The sequence below is a fragment of the Scylla paramamosain genome, chromosome 26 (assembly GCF_035594125.1).
Source record: "Scylla paramamosain isolate STU-SP2022 chromosome 26, ASM3559412v1, whole genome shotgun sequence".
Taxonomy (NCBI): Eukaryota; Metazoa; Arthropoda; class Malacostraca; order Decapoda; family Portunidae; genus Scylla; species Scylla paramamosain.
Window position 1 is genome coordinate 9,800,001 of NC_087176.1, and position 16,745 is coordinate 9,816,745.

At 40.2% G+C, this 16,745-nt stretch overlaps 1 non-coding gene across 1 annotated transcript; it reads left to right on the top strand.

The window, feature by feature from the left end:
* The first annotated feature begins 14,195 nt into the window (after window positions 1–14,195).
* Trnad-guc (transfer RNA aspartic acid (anticodon GUC)) lies at window positions 14,196–14,267 on the top strand. The gene has a single exon. It is a non-coding gene; the product is annotated as a tRNA-Asp (tRNA).
* Window positions 14,268–16,745: the final 2,478 nt, after the last annotated feature.

Below are 16,745 nucleotides of genomic sequence, written 5' to 3' on the forward strand. Positions count from 1 at the left end.
GGCGGCAGAGAACCGTAATTTATAAAAGACTTTCCCTATAATGTCTGAAAAAGAGTGAAAAAAGTGTCAGATCTCCGACACTGAGAAAAAAGGAAAAATATTGACTTACGTAACGGATTTCTGGGGCTATTTCTTGTTTCCCTCGGCCAATCTAGAGAGGTTTCTCCGGTGTGTCAAAGTTAGGAAGTAATTGACCCGCTGAGAGGATGTGTGATAGTCTCTTTCTCTGCCTCCCCCCCTTCTCTCTCTCTCTCTCTCTCTCTCTCTCTCTCTCTCTCTCTCTCTCTCTCTCTCTCTCTCTCTCTCTCTCTCTTTATGTAGGAAGGACGCTGGCCAAGGGCAACAAAAATCCAATAAAAAAATATGCCCACTGAAATGCCAGTCCCATAAAAGGGTCAAAGCAGTGGTCAAAAATTGATGAATAAGTGTCTTGAAACCTCCCTCTTGAAGGAATTCAAGTCATAGGAAGGTGGAAATACAGAAGCAGGCAAGGAGTTCCAGAGTTTACCAGAGAAAGGGATGAATGATTGAGAATACTAGTTAACTCTTGCGTTAGAGAGGTGGACAGAATAGGGGTGAGAGAAAGAAGAAAATCTTGTGCAGCGAGGCCGCCGAAGGAGGGGAGGCATGCAGTTAGCAAGATCAGAAGAGCAGTTAGCATGAAAATAGCGGTAGAAGACAGCTAGATATGCAACATTGCGGCGGTGAGAGAGAGGCTGAGGACAGTCAGTTAGAGGAGAGGAGTTGATGAGTTGATGATACTCGTTTACTACAGTTAAATCTTGCTGTGTCATGTATCTTTCATATTTGGGTAATTGAGCATGTCAAATGAGGGTAAAATGGATTTTCTATGATCGCTGGTAAGTTTGGTACGAGTGTTACAATGATTAAAGATGTGGTTTTCATCTCAGATGACTGGATACACGCTTTAAGACTCAGAATTCAATGTGATGTCTATTCATAGGTAAAAAAGACCGTCGCCTTGAAGAAAAACAATGTGAAGTTATATTGAGATACATTTAGCGGTAGTTTGTCAAGGCGCCGCTAGATGTAATTGGCTGGTATTCTGTGCCGGGTGTGTAGCAACGCCCCTTCATCGTAGTTATTGTTATTATCATTATTTTCCTTCAGTTGAAAGAGTAAAAAGAATAATTCTAATCCACGTTCCCCACGAACCCACGCAATCCCCCCACCCCACCCACACACACACACACGCACGCACGCACGCACAGTCTCGCATTATCCAGCTGGATTTACAGAGCCAGTGGCCGAATGTGGAAACGAGGACCCAAAATGGATATTGTCTCCACTTCTTCCGTGCAGCATTTTAGTTAGCTTTTCCTCTGTCTGTCTATCCCTCCCTCCCTCCCTCCCTCCCTCCCTCCCTCTCTCTCTCTCTCTCTCTCTCTCTCTCTCTCTCTCTCTCTCTCTCTCTCTCTCTCTCTCTCTCTCTCGTTCTTATTGTCTTTCTCTGTAACCACTACGTTTTTTCCCGTTTTTTTTTCTTTCGTTTCCTGTCACTCGCTCATTATTCTCTCTCTCTCTCTCTCTCTCTCTCTCTCTCTCTCTCTCTCTCTCTCTCTCTCTCTCTCTCTCTCTCTCTCTCTTCCACTTCATCCTTCCTTATTTTTCTTTCCCTTTTCTCGTGAAGTGTGTGTGTGTGTGTGTGTGTGTGTGTGTGTGTGTGTGTGTGTGTGTGTGTGTGTGTGTGTGTGTGTGTGTGTGTGTGTGTGTGTGTGTGTGTGTGTGCAATTTTCTTTTCAATGTTTTTCTTTTCTTCTTAGTGCGTCTCTTGCATTTTCATTGAATTCTCTTTCTCTCTTTATTTTCTTCATCTATCTCTCTATCTATGCGTCTATCAATCATCTATCTATCTCTCAGTTTATCAACGTACCTACTAATATTTCTCGTTTATTCCTGTCTTTATCCACTACACCTTTATTTTACTTCCCTTCCTACTTCCTTACTTTATTCTCTTACTTGTTTACTTTGAGGAAGCATAAGGGAACAGAATAACAGAGTAATTACCAAAGAGATATCGAGGTAGAATATATAAAAAATTTTTTCCTCGTTTTCCTTTAATTAAATAAAAAAGAAAATGGATGAAAACTTGTACTAATGCTCATTATGTGTCTTTGGTTCATAAATGTGTCTCTGGTTCTTAAAATGTGTCTTTGGTTCTTCAAATGTGTCTTTGGTTCATAAATGTGTCTCTGGTTCATAAATGTGTCTCTGGTTCTTAAATGTGTCTTTGGTTCTTAAATGTGTCTTTGGTTCTTAAAATTTGTCTTTGGTTCTTAAAATGTGTGTGATTCTTAAATGTGTCTTTGGTTCTTAAAATGTGTCTTTGGTTCTTAAATGTGTGGTTTTGGTTCTTAAATGTGTGTCTTTGGTTCTTAAAATGTGTCTTCGATTCTTAAAATGTGTCTTTGGTTCTTAAAATGTGTCTTTGGTTCTTAAATGTGTGTGATTCTTCAATGTGTCTTTGGTACTTAAAATGTGTCTTTCGTTCTTAAATGTCTTTGGTTTTTAAAATGTGTCTTTCGTTCTTAAAATGCGTGTGGTTCTTAAGTGTGTCTTTGGTTGTTCAAATGTGTCTTTCGTTCTTAAATGTGTCTTTGGTTTTTAAATGTTTTTCGTTCTCAAAATGTGTCTTTGGTTGTTAAAAATGTGTCTCTCGTTCTTAAATGTGTCTTTGGTTGTTAAAATGAGTACCTCTTGTTCTGAAATGTGTGTCTTTGGTTCTTAAATGTGCAGTAATGGATATAAGACGTTTTGAGCATAGAGGGGCAATATTCACCTTCTTTAAATGACTGAACAGATACAAGAACGCGAAGAAAAAAGAAGAGAGAGAGATTTTCTGCGAGACACTCTGAGCTGATCCACTTGAAGTGTTTAAAGCTGAGAGAGAGAGAGAGAGAGAGAGAGAGAGAGAGAGAGAGAGAGAGAGAGAGAGAGAGAGAGAGAGAGAGAGAGAGAGAGAGAGAGAGAGAGAGAGAGAGAGAGAGAGAGAGAGAATAGATACCTACGACTATACATTACATTATATATCAATTAGTGATGCAAATACTGAAATAAAAGTCTCACACAGGCAATATATACATTTCACGTCATTCATTAACTTACTATTAATGTATTTTGACGGTAGAATTCATAATAACCCGGTAAACTTAACTTAAAGATGAAGCGAGACACGGGGCAAAGAGGCAGAAGGAATTGTGTGGCTGGGAGAGAGAGAGAGAGAGAGAGAGAGAGAGAGAGAGAGAGAGAGAGAGAGAGAGAGAGAGAGAGAGAGAGAGAGAGAGAGAGAGAGAGAGAGAGAGAGAGAGAGAGAGAGAGAGAGAGAGAGAGAGAGAGAGAGAGAAAGGAAAAAGATAAGGAACGTGAGGGATCTATTAAGAGAACGTGGAAAATCAGTCAGAGGGCGATCGAGGGAAGATGCAGAGTGGAGACGGAGAGAGGGACGTCCAGCAGAGTTGCAAAGAATGAGAACATGATTAAATGAAAGAGAACATTTGGAGAGGACTTGTGTGTGTGTGTGATGTCAACTCTGGCACTCTGACACGGTGAAGAAAGAAATACAAGAAGAAGAAGAAGAAGAAGAAGAAGAAGAAGAAGAAGAAGAAGAAGAAGAAGAAGAAGAAGAAGAAGAAGAAGAAGAAGAAGAAGAAGAAGAAGAAGAAGAAGAAGAAGAAGAAGAAGAAGAAGAAGAAGAAGAAGAAGAAGAAGAAGAAGAAGACGAAGAAGAAGAAGAAGAAGAAGAAGAAGAAGAAGAAGAAGAAGAAGAAAGAGAAGAAGAAGAAGAAGAAGAAGAAGAAGAAGAAGAAGAAGAAGAAGAAGAAGAAGAAGATGAAGAAGAAGAAGAAGAAGAAGAAGAAGAAGAAGAAGACGAAGAAGAAGAAGAAGAAGAAGAAGAAGAAGGTGACTACGCAGGAGAGCAAATATGATTCTCTCTCTCTCTCTCTCTCTCTCTCTCTCTCTCTCTCTCTCTCTCTCTCTCTCTCTCTCTCTCTCTCTCTCTCAAACGCAAACACAGAATCCACGGCAAAAGAAGAAAAATCACAACTTTGAGGGAAAACACACACACACACACACACACACACACACACACACACACACACACACACACACACACACACACATGAACCAAAAATCTGTACATGCATAGAAATAAAAAAAAAAATTAATAATAATAAGTAAATACACAAAATAAAAAAAAAAAATAAATAAAATAAAATGTTCGCTGATGACGTGGGAAGATTATCAGTGTGGGCGGGAAGGAAATCTTTTCAGCGAGTGTTTCTGCGGAAAATTCAGAGGTTTGATGATACTGGAGGGGAAGGAGTGTGCCAGTTAGCGGTAATGATGACACACGGCGGCATCACTCGGACCCGTAATGGCCACCTGTCAACGTCCCGAGGCTCCTGCTGTGGGATACGAGGTCACCCTAGCCTCAGGTCACCATGGGCAGGAGTGACCGGTGATATGTGACTTCAAGCTTTTTTTTTTATCTATTTTTTTTTTGTGATATGCGACCGAAGATTTTTTTTTTTTTTTGTGACCATTTTTTTTTTTTGATGCGAGCTTTGAGAGAGAAAAAAAAAAAGAAAGAAAACTCAGAACTGACCGTCGTCTTTTTTTTAAGGGGGATATGTGACCTCAGACTGCCTTTTCTTCTTCTTCTTCTTCTTCTTCTTTTTTTGTGATATTTTGTAAGTGGATAAGAAAAGAATTTGGTCAGTCAGTCAAAAACTCACTCCGGGAAGAGGCGTTGGTGAAGAGATAACGAAACACTTCATAGCAATAAAACAGTGGGGCGTGAAAAGTGTAAGCGGTAGTAGTAATAGTAGTAGTAGTAGTAAACGGGTATATGCCTTTGTAACGGTTCCTATTTCCCTCTTCGCCAGTATTTTTTATTTCTAGATTAAAGATTTTTGTCTTTCGTTCCACAGCCTGGCAATTATTTTTTTTCTTGCTTCTTTTCTGTTTCTGTAGCGTCATCTTGGCTAGAATTTCTCCTTTATTTTCTACACAAGGTTGATGCAATGTTGGTTCTTCTGCTCACATGTCGCTGTACGTTGGACAATACAGCTTGCCTCACTTATTCTGTATTTTCTCCTTGCTATGACGTCAAGTCTTTCCAGAGGGAGGTTTCAAAACACTTATCCTCCGTTACTTGATATTTCTATTAGCAATCTTACCTAAAATTTTTGTTCCCGTTAGCCAGTGACCCTTTTACATGTATATACAAAAATATATAAGTGTGTTCTCTATCTTTAATCTGTTATTCACAAGAAGGACATGCCGTATTCTTCCCATGATGCTTTTTCCTCCAATTTAATGAACATCCGCCTGGGGTTTGGTGTCTGGAGGCTCACAGAGGGACAGGCTGCATAACGTTATCTGACATAGGAGGTGTGAAGCTGTACGTAAATAGCTCGGTGAGTGATGGAGGCGACAGGGAAGGGATAACGAGGAGGCAGATAAAGATAGTGGGAGCCATAATTAATACATGAGGAAGGAGTAACGAGGAGACTATGGAAAATAAGCGCCACAATTGATAGGTGGTAATGAGGCTGAGAAAGATAGAAAAGTCTTAGCTAATAAATGTGAATAAGGAGAGGAATAACGAAGCGGTAGAGAAGAATAGGCGGCTTCATTAATATGTGGTAAGCAGCATGGATGAACGTAACCTAACTTAACGTAACCTAACCTAAGGAAGCAGAACAGAAACAAATGACAGAATTAAGCGATAATAAAGAATGATATGGGAAGAGATAAATGGAAGAAAGAAAACATCCTTAATACGTATTATATGTAATCAGAAGTTATTTGTGTATTAATCATAAATAAAATGTCTGAAGGGAACAGTGATCAAGATATATTTTCTAGCCTTATGACTCAGAATATATATATATATATATATATATATATATATATATATATATATATATATATATATATATATATATATATATATATATATATATATATATATATATATATATATATTTTTTTAACACTAATTCAACAGGTATAGTTTTCAAGTTTACTTTTTATGTAGGTGGTCTGGCCAAGGCATACAAAAAGGTAAAAAAAAAAAAAAAAAAAAAAAAAAAAAAAAAAAGGGGGGGGAAAGAAAAAAAAAATGCCCACAGAAGTACCAGACTTTAAAGAACAGACTTCAAATGAATGATATAATACTTGAAACCTCCCTCTCATTTATTCACACGTACATTTCTCTTCATATATTTGTGAGCTCATGGATGTTTAGATAATTTTCATACAACAGAAAGTTGCGAAAGGTCATTGATTCATGTGAGGGATGCAAACCGGAGCTGCCTTGCGTAGGTCACCTGGCTGGCATTATGAATTCTCCTTATTTCCTCGCGTTCTTATGTCCTACTCACTTCCGCTTGGGTTACGGTGCCCTTCACTCGCCCCTCCATAAAGGAAATTTTTGTTCCCTCCTCTACGTCAGGCTATGTTCGTCATTCATGTTGGAGTGGATATAAACGTCCAGCCGCCGCCCCACGTCTGCCAATACTGTGGACACGTGTCGGTGCTGAAATAGGGCGAGGTGGAGTCATGCAGGGCCTCCTTTCCTTAGTGTTATGACTCTCACGAAGCGGCGCCTTGTGTTTGTCAACTGTTTTTCTTGCTTCGTATTCTATTCCGTCTACAGTGACATTTGTGTATTTTCTGGCTAACTGTAACGTTTTCTGTTTATCGAGTTGTCTGTATAAGTAAAACAAGTATATGGGAATTTAGAAGTGATAAAAAGCTGGGTGAGGACAAGATAACGCGAGAAAAAGAGAGAAAACACGAAAAAAATAAAAACGAAAGAAACAATAATAATACACGAGACAATAATAAAGAACACGATAAGTCACGAGAAAAAAATATGAAAAACGAAAACAAAATCACAGGACAACTAAAATATACGAGATACAAGAAGTCGAGTGAAAAAAAAAAACGAAAACACGAAAACACAAGAGAAACAAGAGACAACACTAAAGAACATGCGAAAACATAAGAAGACACGATAAAAAAAACTAACAACAAACACAAAACAATGAAAAAAAAAGGATAAGACACAAATATACTGAAAAAGCACAAGAATATTTAACAAAACGCCAAAAATGCAGTTTTAAGACAAATTTCAGATAGGGCTGTTAGAAGACACGTCAGATATGAAACGAGAAGAAAGAAAATATAAGAAAAGAAGAACAAATGTATAAGTGAAGAGAAAAGAAGAAAGAAAATATGAGAAAAAGAAGAAGAAAAAGATAAGAGGAAAGAAGAGAAGAAAAGGAAAGAAGATACGAGAAGAGAAGAAGAAAAGAAAAGAAGATATGACAAGCGAAGAAAAGGATGGGAACTCACAGAACAATTCAAGAGTGTTCCTTGTTGACGCGAGAGACACTTCCTCTTGGGACGGGAGAGAGAGGGAGAAGAGCAGACCTTGCCTACATCTTCATCCCCACAATTCTCAAATCTCCAAGTCTTGCTTTATAAAGACACTCCATTCATATAACTTGCTTTCTCTTCGTCAATTTTAAACCTGAAATGCGAACAGCTTCTGACTCTTAAAATATGCTCGTCTCTACACCATTCATATTTTCCAGCCCGTCCGCGCTTCATTAAAGAAACGTTCTGTTATATCATTTTTACATACAACTCGCTACTATGTCTATTATTTTTTACCTTCGTTGTTGCATTCTGGAAACTTCAACCCTCTTAGGCAGACTCGTTTCTACAATACCAAGCTTTATCCTGCTCTCTTCCAGTCTTCCAATCACTGCTGCACTAAGACGGCAGTTCTTACGTACAGCTCATTCTATAAATTTCACTCTTTCTGACAGACTCGTTTCTACAACTCTCCACTCTCCCAGTCACTGCTACACAAGACGTTCTATTCTTATACACAGCTCGCTCTCTATAAATTCCACCCTTTCTGACAGACTCGTTTCTGCAACACCAATCTTTATCCCGCTACTCTTCCACTCTACTCTCCCAGTCACTGCTACACAAGACGTTCCATTCTTATACACAGCTCTCTCTCTCTGTATATTCCACCCTGGTTGCTGCATGCAGGAAACAAGCGGCGGTAAATCACGCGTTAAAAATTTTTACAAGAAAATCATACATGATACTCGTAATCTGTCTTGTGTATAGCGACTTTATCCTTTTATTCCCATGCACCGAGTTACCTGCATGGGGCGGCTCGAGGGATCCTATATAAAGCACAACTCGGATTTATGGGCCATAATTCTGGACATAATTACCCAGGGAGTCGCCATCAAAGCCATCAGACGGTATTTTTAGAGCCTCGGTCCCCGCCGCTCACGCTTCTGAAGTGAGTGAGGAAGGTAATTTTCCTTTTCCCGAGGCCACTTACTTTCCCGCGGGTGTGCGTAAGTAATGTCCTCTATAACTTGTGCCCATTAATATGTCAGCCTATTTTTTTAATGTCCCGGAAATATATATTCGTATTTCCTTCCCATATTCGTGCCTTCCTACAAATCAGAGAAGGGTCACGTGTGTGTGTTGGGTGCAGCCTTCAACGTCTTCTCTACTCGTAATTTGCGTCCATTAAAATGTCAGACTACTTTTTTCTCATACGTTCTGGTAAAATATATTTGCATTTTCTTTCCATATTCGCATCCTTCCATAAATCAGTGAAGGGTCACGGGTGGGAGTGTTGAGTGTAGTTCAGTCTGTCCTCAAGGTCTTCTACGCTCGTAACTCGTGCGCATTAACACGTCAGCGCACTTTTTTTTTTTTAAATGTCAAGAGAGCACATTTTCTTCCCCGCAATCACGGTTAAAAATGATGAACAAGGTGCTAGGTGTTGAGCAAAGCCTCCAGCTTAATCATTAAAAAAATCTCATTGAGTCAGAATCTCCTTACAAACACGAAGGCGTGAAACAAACTTAAAAAAAAACGAACAGCTGCATTGGTAGAAAATAAAAAAAAATGCAAATATCACTGCTTTTACAGATAAATTAATGTGTGGATCAACATTTATTGCGAAGCTGATAAATGTTTTCGCTCATCTGGGCGCTGACACTGAGGGATTGCTTGCTGGAATGTGATTAAGAGGAAATAAGAGGGAATGGAAAGCTGAATTCTTGTGCTAACGATTGCGGTTTTGCGTTGGCAAGATGGATGACGGGAGCTGTTCAGACGGAGGAGGAGGAGGAGGAGGAGGAGGAGGAGGAGGAGGAGGAGGAGGAGGAGGAGGAGGAGGAGGAGGAGGAGGAGGAGGAGGAGGAGGGGGAGAAAGAGAAGGAAGAGGAAGAGGAAGAGGAGGAAGAGGACAAGGAAGAGGAAGAGGACAAGGAGGACAAGAAAGAGGAGGAGTAGGAGGAGGCCAGAGAGGCTGGGAGGTTTTGTAAAACTAGGACAGAGAGGCTGAAATATGCAAGGACTTTAGTGGTGACAGTCTTAAGTTCCCTCTCTAAGTTGAAAATAATGTGACTTCCATTACTTAGTTAGGCACTCAGAAAGGTAAGGTGAGGCACAAAGGTGTTGGAAAGCTATCCCTTTCATTTACCTTTCTCTTCCCCCCCTCTCTCTCTCTCTCTATCCCCTTTTCAGTGTGAGAGCCATTAATTAGAAGATACTTAGGAAGGTCAGGTCAGGTCATGTAGGTGTACAAAAGGTGTAGCTTAGAAAGAAGTCATGTTTTTCTTTACTCTTTTTTCACTCTGATTTAATTTTTTTTTCCATCTCATGTTACGTTTCTCATCATAAACCATCCATCCCCCTCCTCCTCCTCCACCTCTCCCTCCTCCTTCTCCTTCTACAAATCCACTATAAGACAAAAACATCCTGTAACCTTGTCTACTCACCTGCGTCATCTGCCTGTCTCTTCCATGCCACTCGAGAAAGACTAGATGGAAAGGTGAGACCAAAAGTTTCTACCTCGTCACATCTTTCCATTTAAATCCTCCTGAAGAGCACACACGAATCCTTCATAACCTTCATAACCTAAGCCACACACGACCGATGTACTGTCTTTCACGATGACTCAGAGGCACCACATACACGAGGAGGTTGAGAAAATTAACCCCGAGTAGCTGCTACAATCCAACCTCATCTGGAAACCCATTACCAGAACCATCAAGGCGACTGGCTAGCGCTCAGCCAAAGCAGCAACGAGGAGTCTCTCAGCCACGATCACGCGGTAAGATATTGATGTAGGCTCCCACACTACATCCCGCGGCACTACAGGGGAACATTACAGGCTAAGAGCGAGGAATGGGGTCTGATATTACTTCTGTCTGTTTCGGTTTTGTGAGAAATGAAAATAAGTTCTTGTATAGACATGAAGATATTAAGTGTTTTCTCTTCTTAGGTCACGAAGTAAGAGTGAGGAATAGGATTTGAAATTGTGTCTATTGTGTCTGAAAAATGAGAGAAAGTACTCGTATTGACATGAAGACATTACCTGCTTCATCTTCTTACGAGATCACGAAGTAAAAGCAAGGAACAGAATCTGATTATGACCTGTTTCTTGTGGTTTTGCAAGACGTGTGAAAAAAAAAATACTTCTATAGACATGAAGATATTACCTACCTACTCCTCTCTGGAAAACACGAAATCAAGGCGAGAAATACAATATAAAAATTACTGTTATATGCCTTGGCGTTGTCAGGGAGTTATTGAGAAATAGAGAAAAATAAGTGCATTGACAGAAACATCTTACCTGGCATTACCCTGACGACAGGTTTCTCATACCCAGTGCAGTTGTAGGCGCAAATCATGAGCTGGTAGCGAGGAAAGGGATGTTATATTACCGTAGTCTTTCATAACAGACGCCGGGAGTCGGTAAGAAGTGGAGGAAAGAGCAATGGCAGATATACATTACAGACTTATTGCAGAATTCCTCTATATTGCCTTTGGTATTGCAAGGAAAACTATTAGGTAACAGAGAAGAATAAGATCTGATGTATTTTTTTTTTTTCATAACAAGGCAAAGAGTGAAATGTGTGTGTACATAGAAAGACATTACGTGGATCATGCCTATTTAATTTTCAAGCCCATTACCTTCTTCCCGTTCCATTTCTTTATCGGAGAAGCTGATATGTTACTACTAGTGTGCAAATACTACTACAGTTATCTCTCTATGCATTAATGTAAGCGTATGCAGAATTAATACCGAAACGCCTTAGCCAAGCCAGCAAGAAAAGGTGTATAACTCAAGCTTCTCTAACTAACAGCGGGACCCAGTGATCTGTAGCATACAAGCACATCACCAGAGCGCCTCACCTGTACATCTCTACACAGTGGGGTACTCCTCATACGACATATTTAATTTAAGGGCAAAAATTTTCCTTTTTTTTATTTTGCATACGATGGCTAACTTGTCATTGCAACCAACTCATCACTTGGGTGAGTACAGCATTTATTTTTCTATTAATACATTTGTTATTGGTAGATACTGTTTCAAACATTGTAAAGTTTATACGCGTTTTACTGCAATTAACCCTTTCGCTGCGTTATGCAACAAATCATAGCACTGAAAAGCAATATGTGGAATCTTTATAAGCTTCTACAAGAAAGGAGATAAAGAGGAACATACTTTGCAATTTCTAGCCAGTACACTATTTGAAGATGGCTGTAAAACTAGAAAACAGGATTCAGAGTGGTCACTAATTAAGGAAACATGGGCCTGACAACAGTGAAAGGGTTAAGTGACGAAACTATTTCATTCACTTACCCACTTAATTCTTTGGATATTACGAGAATAAAGCCTTGCCATCCAATCATTCTTTCCTTCCGACGGCGATATTTGAATGGATAATGATCGCAAGCCAACGACACTAACGTACAAGCAGTGACGCAGATGGGAGAAAGAAGCGCCGGTAACCATTAGTGTGTTAGAGGGTTGGTGCAAAATTCCATGCTGGGTTTCATACTTCCACGCTCGTCCTGGTGATCGATGTGTAATCTTTCTTGCAAGCAGTCAAGGTTGGTTTTCAGTGAGCAATAGATTTCAGGGTGTAATTCAAGACGGAGCAAGATGTGCAAGATGGAAGATCCCGGATTGAGACGGATGAATGTATGCAGATTACGTGTGTGTGTGTGTGTGTGTGTGTGTGTGTGTGTGTGTGTGTGTGTGTGTGTGTGTGTTTCTATTTTCTCCTTTCATTTTCTTAGTGAATCTTGCATTTCAGCTTCGTATATTTCATTAATGTGTGTTTCATTAATCCGTAGGTCATTCTATGTGTGCATGTATGTATGTATGTATGTATGTATGTATGTATGTATGTATGTTTATAACACACACACACACACACACATAGAGAGAGAGAGAGAGAGAGAGAGAGAGAGAGAGAGAGAGAGAGAGAGAGAGAGAGAGAGAGAGAGAGAGAGAGAGAGAGAGAGAGAGAGAGAGAGAGAGAGAGAGAGAGAGAGAGAGAGAGAGAGAGAGAGAGAGAGAGAGAGAGAGGCAATCACACCCACCATTCCCCCAGTACCAAGAGATCTAACCTCCATTCTAAGAAAATTAATTAGCTGCATAAGATAATTTGCGTTTCGTGTAGCCGCCAGCAGCCAGTTCCTCGCCGCGCGCCATTCATCGTCAGGAGAGGGCGAGGGACAGGGGTGGGCAGGGCTGGGTGCCGACAAGACTCCCCGGTATTGGTTTGCCAAGCTGCCAACACCACCAAGTTACCGCCTTACAATATGACCTCCAGCTAACAAGGGACTTTCACCGCGTTGGCATCAGTGGGTGTGAATCTTGTTTCTCTATGTATGTTTTTTTCTCTCTCCGTATCTTATCCTTTACTTATTATTTACTTGTTTGTCTATGCGTATATTTCTGTATGATAGATGAATGCTAGGGTCGTCTTTTTTTTATATAGTTTTTAAATGAGGGTAATGTATTTTATTATATTTAGAACTTTATCGTAACTCTTCCGTCCTCTTCATTAGGGTTTTCTCAGCGGCTCTTCCGTCTCATTATCTCTATCGTTTCTTCATCAGACGTCTAGGTGATGTACTATACTGATAAACTACAGGGACTATCTCTTGCTCTGTCTATCTTCGTATCTGTCCATCTGTCAGTCACTGAGTACGTGAGTGTGTGTGTTTGTTCTCCTTTTTCTGTTTCTCTCTGTATCAGTCTGTCTGCCTGTAAGTGAGAATCTGTCTGTGTGTGTTGTGTCTGTCTTTCTGTCTGTCTATCTGTCTGTTCTGTCTGTCTGTCTATCTCTGTCCCTACATTAATGGCACCTCTTAGGACTGAAATGTGATAACGTGGTGTCCTTTCTGTATATAATTTTTCTGTATATTAATAAGAATCAACGCAGTGCAGTGTTAGCCTGTATAAATAGTACCTTTTTATCTATTTTTTCTCCCCTTCCGCCTCCCTTTCCGCTTCATTGGCTTACTGTCACTCATTCCTCCTCTTCTTTCTTATTCCTCTTGGCTGTGTAATACTGTAGACATCTAAGACTTCTTTTTCTCTCCCTCTCTCAATCTCTATATTTTTCTTTTTCTTTTCTTTCAAGGTTCTCATGTGGCCGTGTTTTATGTGATGTATATTTTCCGCCTAATTTTCAGCGTTATTTTCTTCACATTCCTCCACCAGCAGGTTAAAGTCACGCGTACAATATTTTCGCTTCTTTGAGCACAACAATCATATATCAGAAAGTGCTGGCGTGGATTTTTCTTTCTTCATACCGCAAGAAAATAAGTAGGTGGACTCTCTCTCTCTCTCTCTCTCTCTCTCTCTCTCTCTCTCTCTCTCTCTCTCTCTCATGTAATGCGATGATAAATGGAAGCTGAAGTAGGTGATATTTTGTTGTAGTGATATTGTAACTCGTGTCCCTGTCTTTGTCTCCATTATTCCATGTCTTTTTTTTATGTCTTATTTTGTCTAACAGTTCCTCCCCACTCTCTCTCTCTCTCATACATAAGTAATTTGCACTCCCAGGGGGCAAAATGAGCAGCCAAGAAAGAAAAGTTCCTCTGTACACCGTGAGGAGGGCGAGACGGCTGGCACACCGCGCGGCTCGCCACACCCGCATTCAATACCTGTAGTGTGGCGCGCGTGCCTTTATTAGATTTTAAAGAGTTACTCCTCAAAACAGTTTTCTATTAATATAAGGTAAAATGAAGAAAACAAAGGCCTGAATACATAAAACTTTGTTAATTCTGTGTTTTCCCACGCCCTCCTTCACTCCTCGGTAGTATAGTGGTTAGTATCCCCGCCTGTCACGCGGGAGACCGGGGTTCGATTCCCCGCCGGGGAGGCCAATGTGTTTTTTTCCTTTTCCTTTTCAAGTACCTGCATATCTTACACTGACATTCGGAGTACATTACATTATATTGTATTAACAACAAAAAATAACAAATAGATGAACAAATTAATAACAGCATACAGACTTGGATTCAGTTACAACACTAACGAGAGAGCTTCACAGAACTCGTGAACACCCTGCTTTAATTCACATCCTGATGCTGGCGGTCCCGCCCCTCCTGCCCCGGCCCTCACCCCACAGCCCCCACCCCGCCATAGGAGCCTCCTTCACGGGGGAGGGATGCGTCGCGAGACTCATGGTTAAGGAAGCACTCCAGGTATGCAGCCCTTGGAGAGACAGTAACTCATTATTCTTCTTCCTCCTCCTCCTCTTCCTCCTCTTCCTTTTTCTCCTCCTCCTCCTTTTTCTCCTTCTCTTCCTTCTTTTCTCCTTCTCTCCCTTTTTTTCTCCTCCTCTTTCTCTTCCTTCTCCACCTTCTTTTCCTTCTCTTTCTCCTCCTCTAACTCGTCTTCCTCCTCGTATTATTACTATTACTGCTACTATTCGTTCTCCTCTTCCTCCTCATGTTGATTTAATTTCGTCTTCCTACTCGTCCTCATATTACTCCCCCTGGCAATTTGAATTTCATTCTCCCTTTCTTCCTTCCACCACCATCACCACCACCACCACCATGACAACAACATCAACAACAACAACAACAACAATAACTACTACTACTACTACTATTACTACTACTACTACTACTGCTACTACTACTACTGCTGCTGCTGCTACTACTACTGTTACTACTACTACTACTACTACTACTGCTACTACTTGTCCTCCTCTTTCCAATTAAAAAGAAGTGTTTCAGAGGTAGAGAATATAATTTTAGCCGTTCTTAGTGGCCCTTCTCGCTACATTTACTTGGCAACCTACAGTACTCCTTCCATTATTGCATAGACCACGAACACACACACACACACACACACACACACACACACACACACACACACACACACACACACACACAAATAAGTAAATAAATAAATACACAAATAGATAAATAGCTTGCGAATAAAAAATCAATAAAATAAAATAAAATGCGAATAAAAAATCAATAAAATAAAATGAAATAAACAGATTAATAAGAAAATAAGTTAAATAAGTAAATAAAAAAAAAAAAAAAAGAGCAAACAGCAGCAGACCTCTTGGCCCTTAAAAAGCTGAATGCGGCTTCGTCTATTCGTCTGCCTAAATAAGCTAATGATTCTTAATGACTTACTTGTTTATTATCCTCAGAGCAATTAAGACAGTCATTTAGCTTAGCTAGGAATACTTCTTCATTTATTATTATCGTTATTGCTGTTGCTGTTGCTGTTGCTGTTGCTGCTGCTACTGCTGTTGCTGTTGTTGCTGCTGCCGTTGTTGTTGTTGCTGTTCTTGTTTCGTTACTACTACTACTACTACTACTGCCACTATCACTACTACTTATATGACAACTAATCCTACCGCTACCGCCACTACAACAACAACAACAACAACAACAACAACAACAACTACTACTACTACTACTACTACTATCACCACAATCATCATAATTTTTCGGGGAACCCATACACTCAATTACATACGATTCCGTAATATATGGGTTCTTAGCAGACCATAAATCTTATTAGGGATAAAACACCTACTTTTCCCTCGGTTTATGTTACTCGGGCGGTGGCGGTGGTGGTGGTGGTAGTGGTGGAAGAAAGGCATGCTGGGAGAAAGGAAATGATGCGTATGAATGGGGAGATGGTGAGGCTCGCGTGTGTGTGTGTGTGTGTGTGTGTGTGTGTGTGTGTGTGTGTGTGTGTGTGTGTGTGTGTGTGTGTGTGTGTGTGTGTGTGTGTGTGTGTGTGTGTGTGTGTGTGTCGATTTCTTACATATATCATGGAGTAAGAAAAAATAAAATTATTCGCTTCCCAGGCAAACTATAATAATCGGGACAGCATTGAGATGACACATGTAAACACTAGATAAAATAATAATAAACACTAACAACCCACAAACGACGCAAATATAAAAATATAGTACTTTTTTACATCACATCTGCTTATGACGAAGATAACATGAATCTGTACTTCCGTTTATTGAGAATCGCTGTTGTGAATCTAAATACAATGAGACAGATAGACAGATAGACAGAAAGATAAGGACAGACAGACAGACAGACAAACAGACACACAAAGAAAGGCTAACATGAAGAATACCAAAGAGAAATTCACATGAAAAGAAAAAACAGACCGGCAATTGTTGAGCTGGTAAGAGAAAACTGTGTAGGAGTGTAATTTCACGTATCACGGAGAGACGTTGTGGTATTCAGGGAAGGGATGTGTGAGCAGTAAGGAAAGGAGTCTGTGGTGCGTGTTGTGTTGTGATGTGTTGTGATATTCAGACACAGTGGTGGACGACTGGAATAAACTTAATAATCATGTTGAAGGCGCT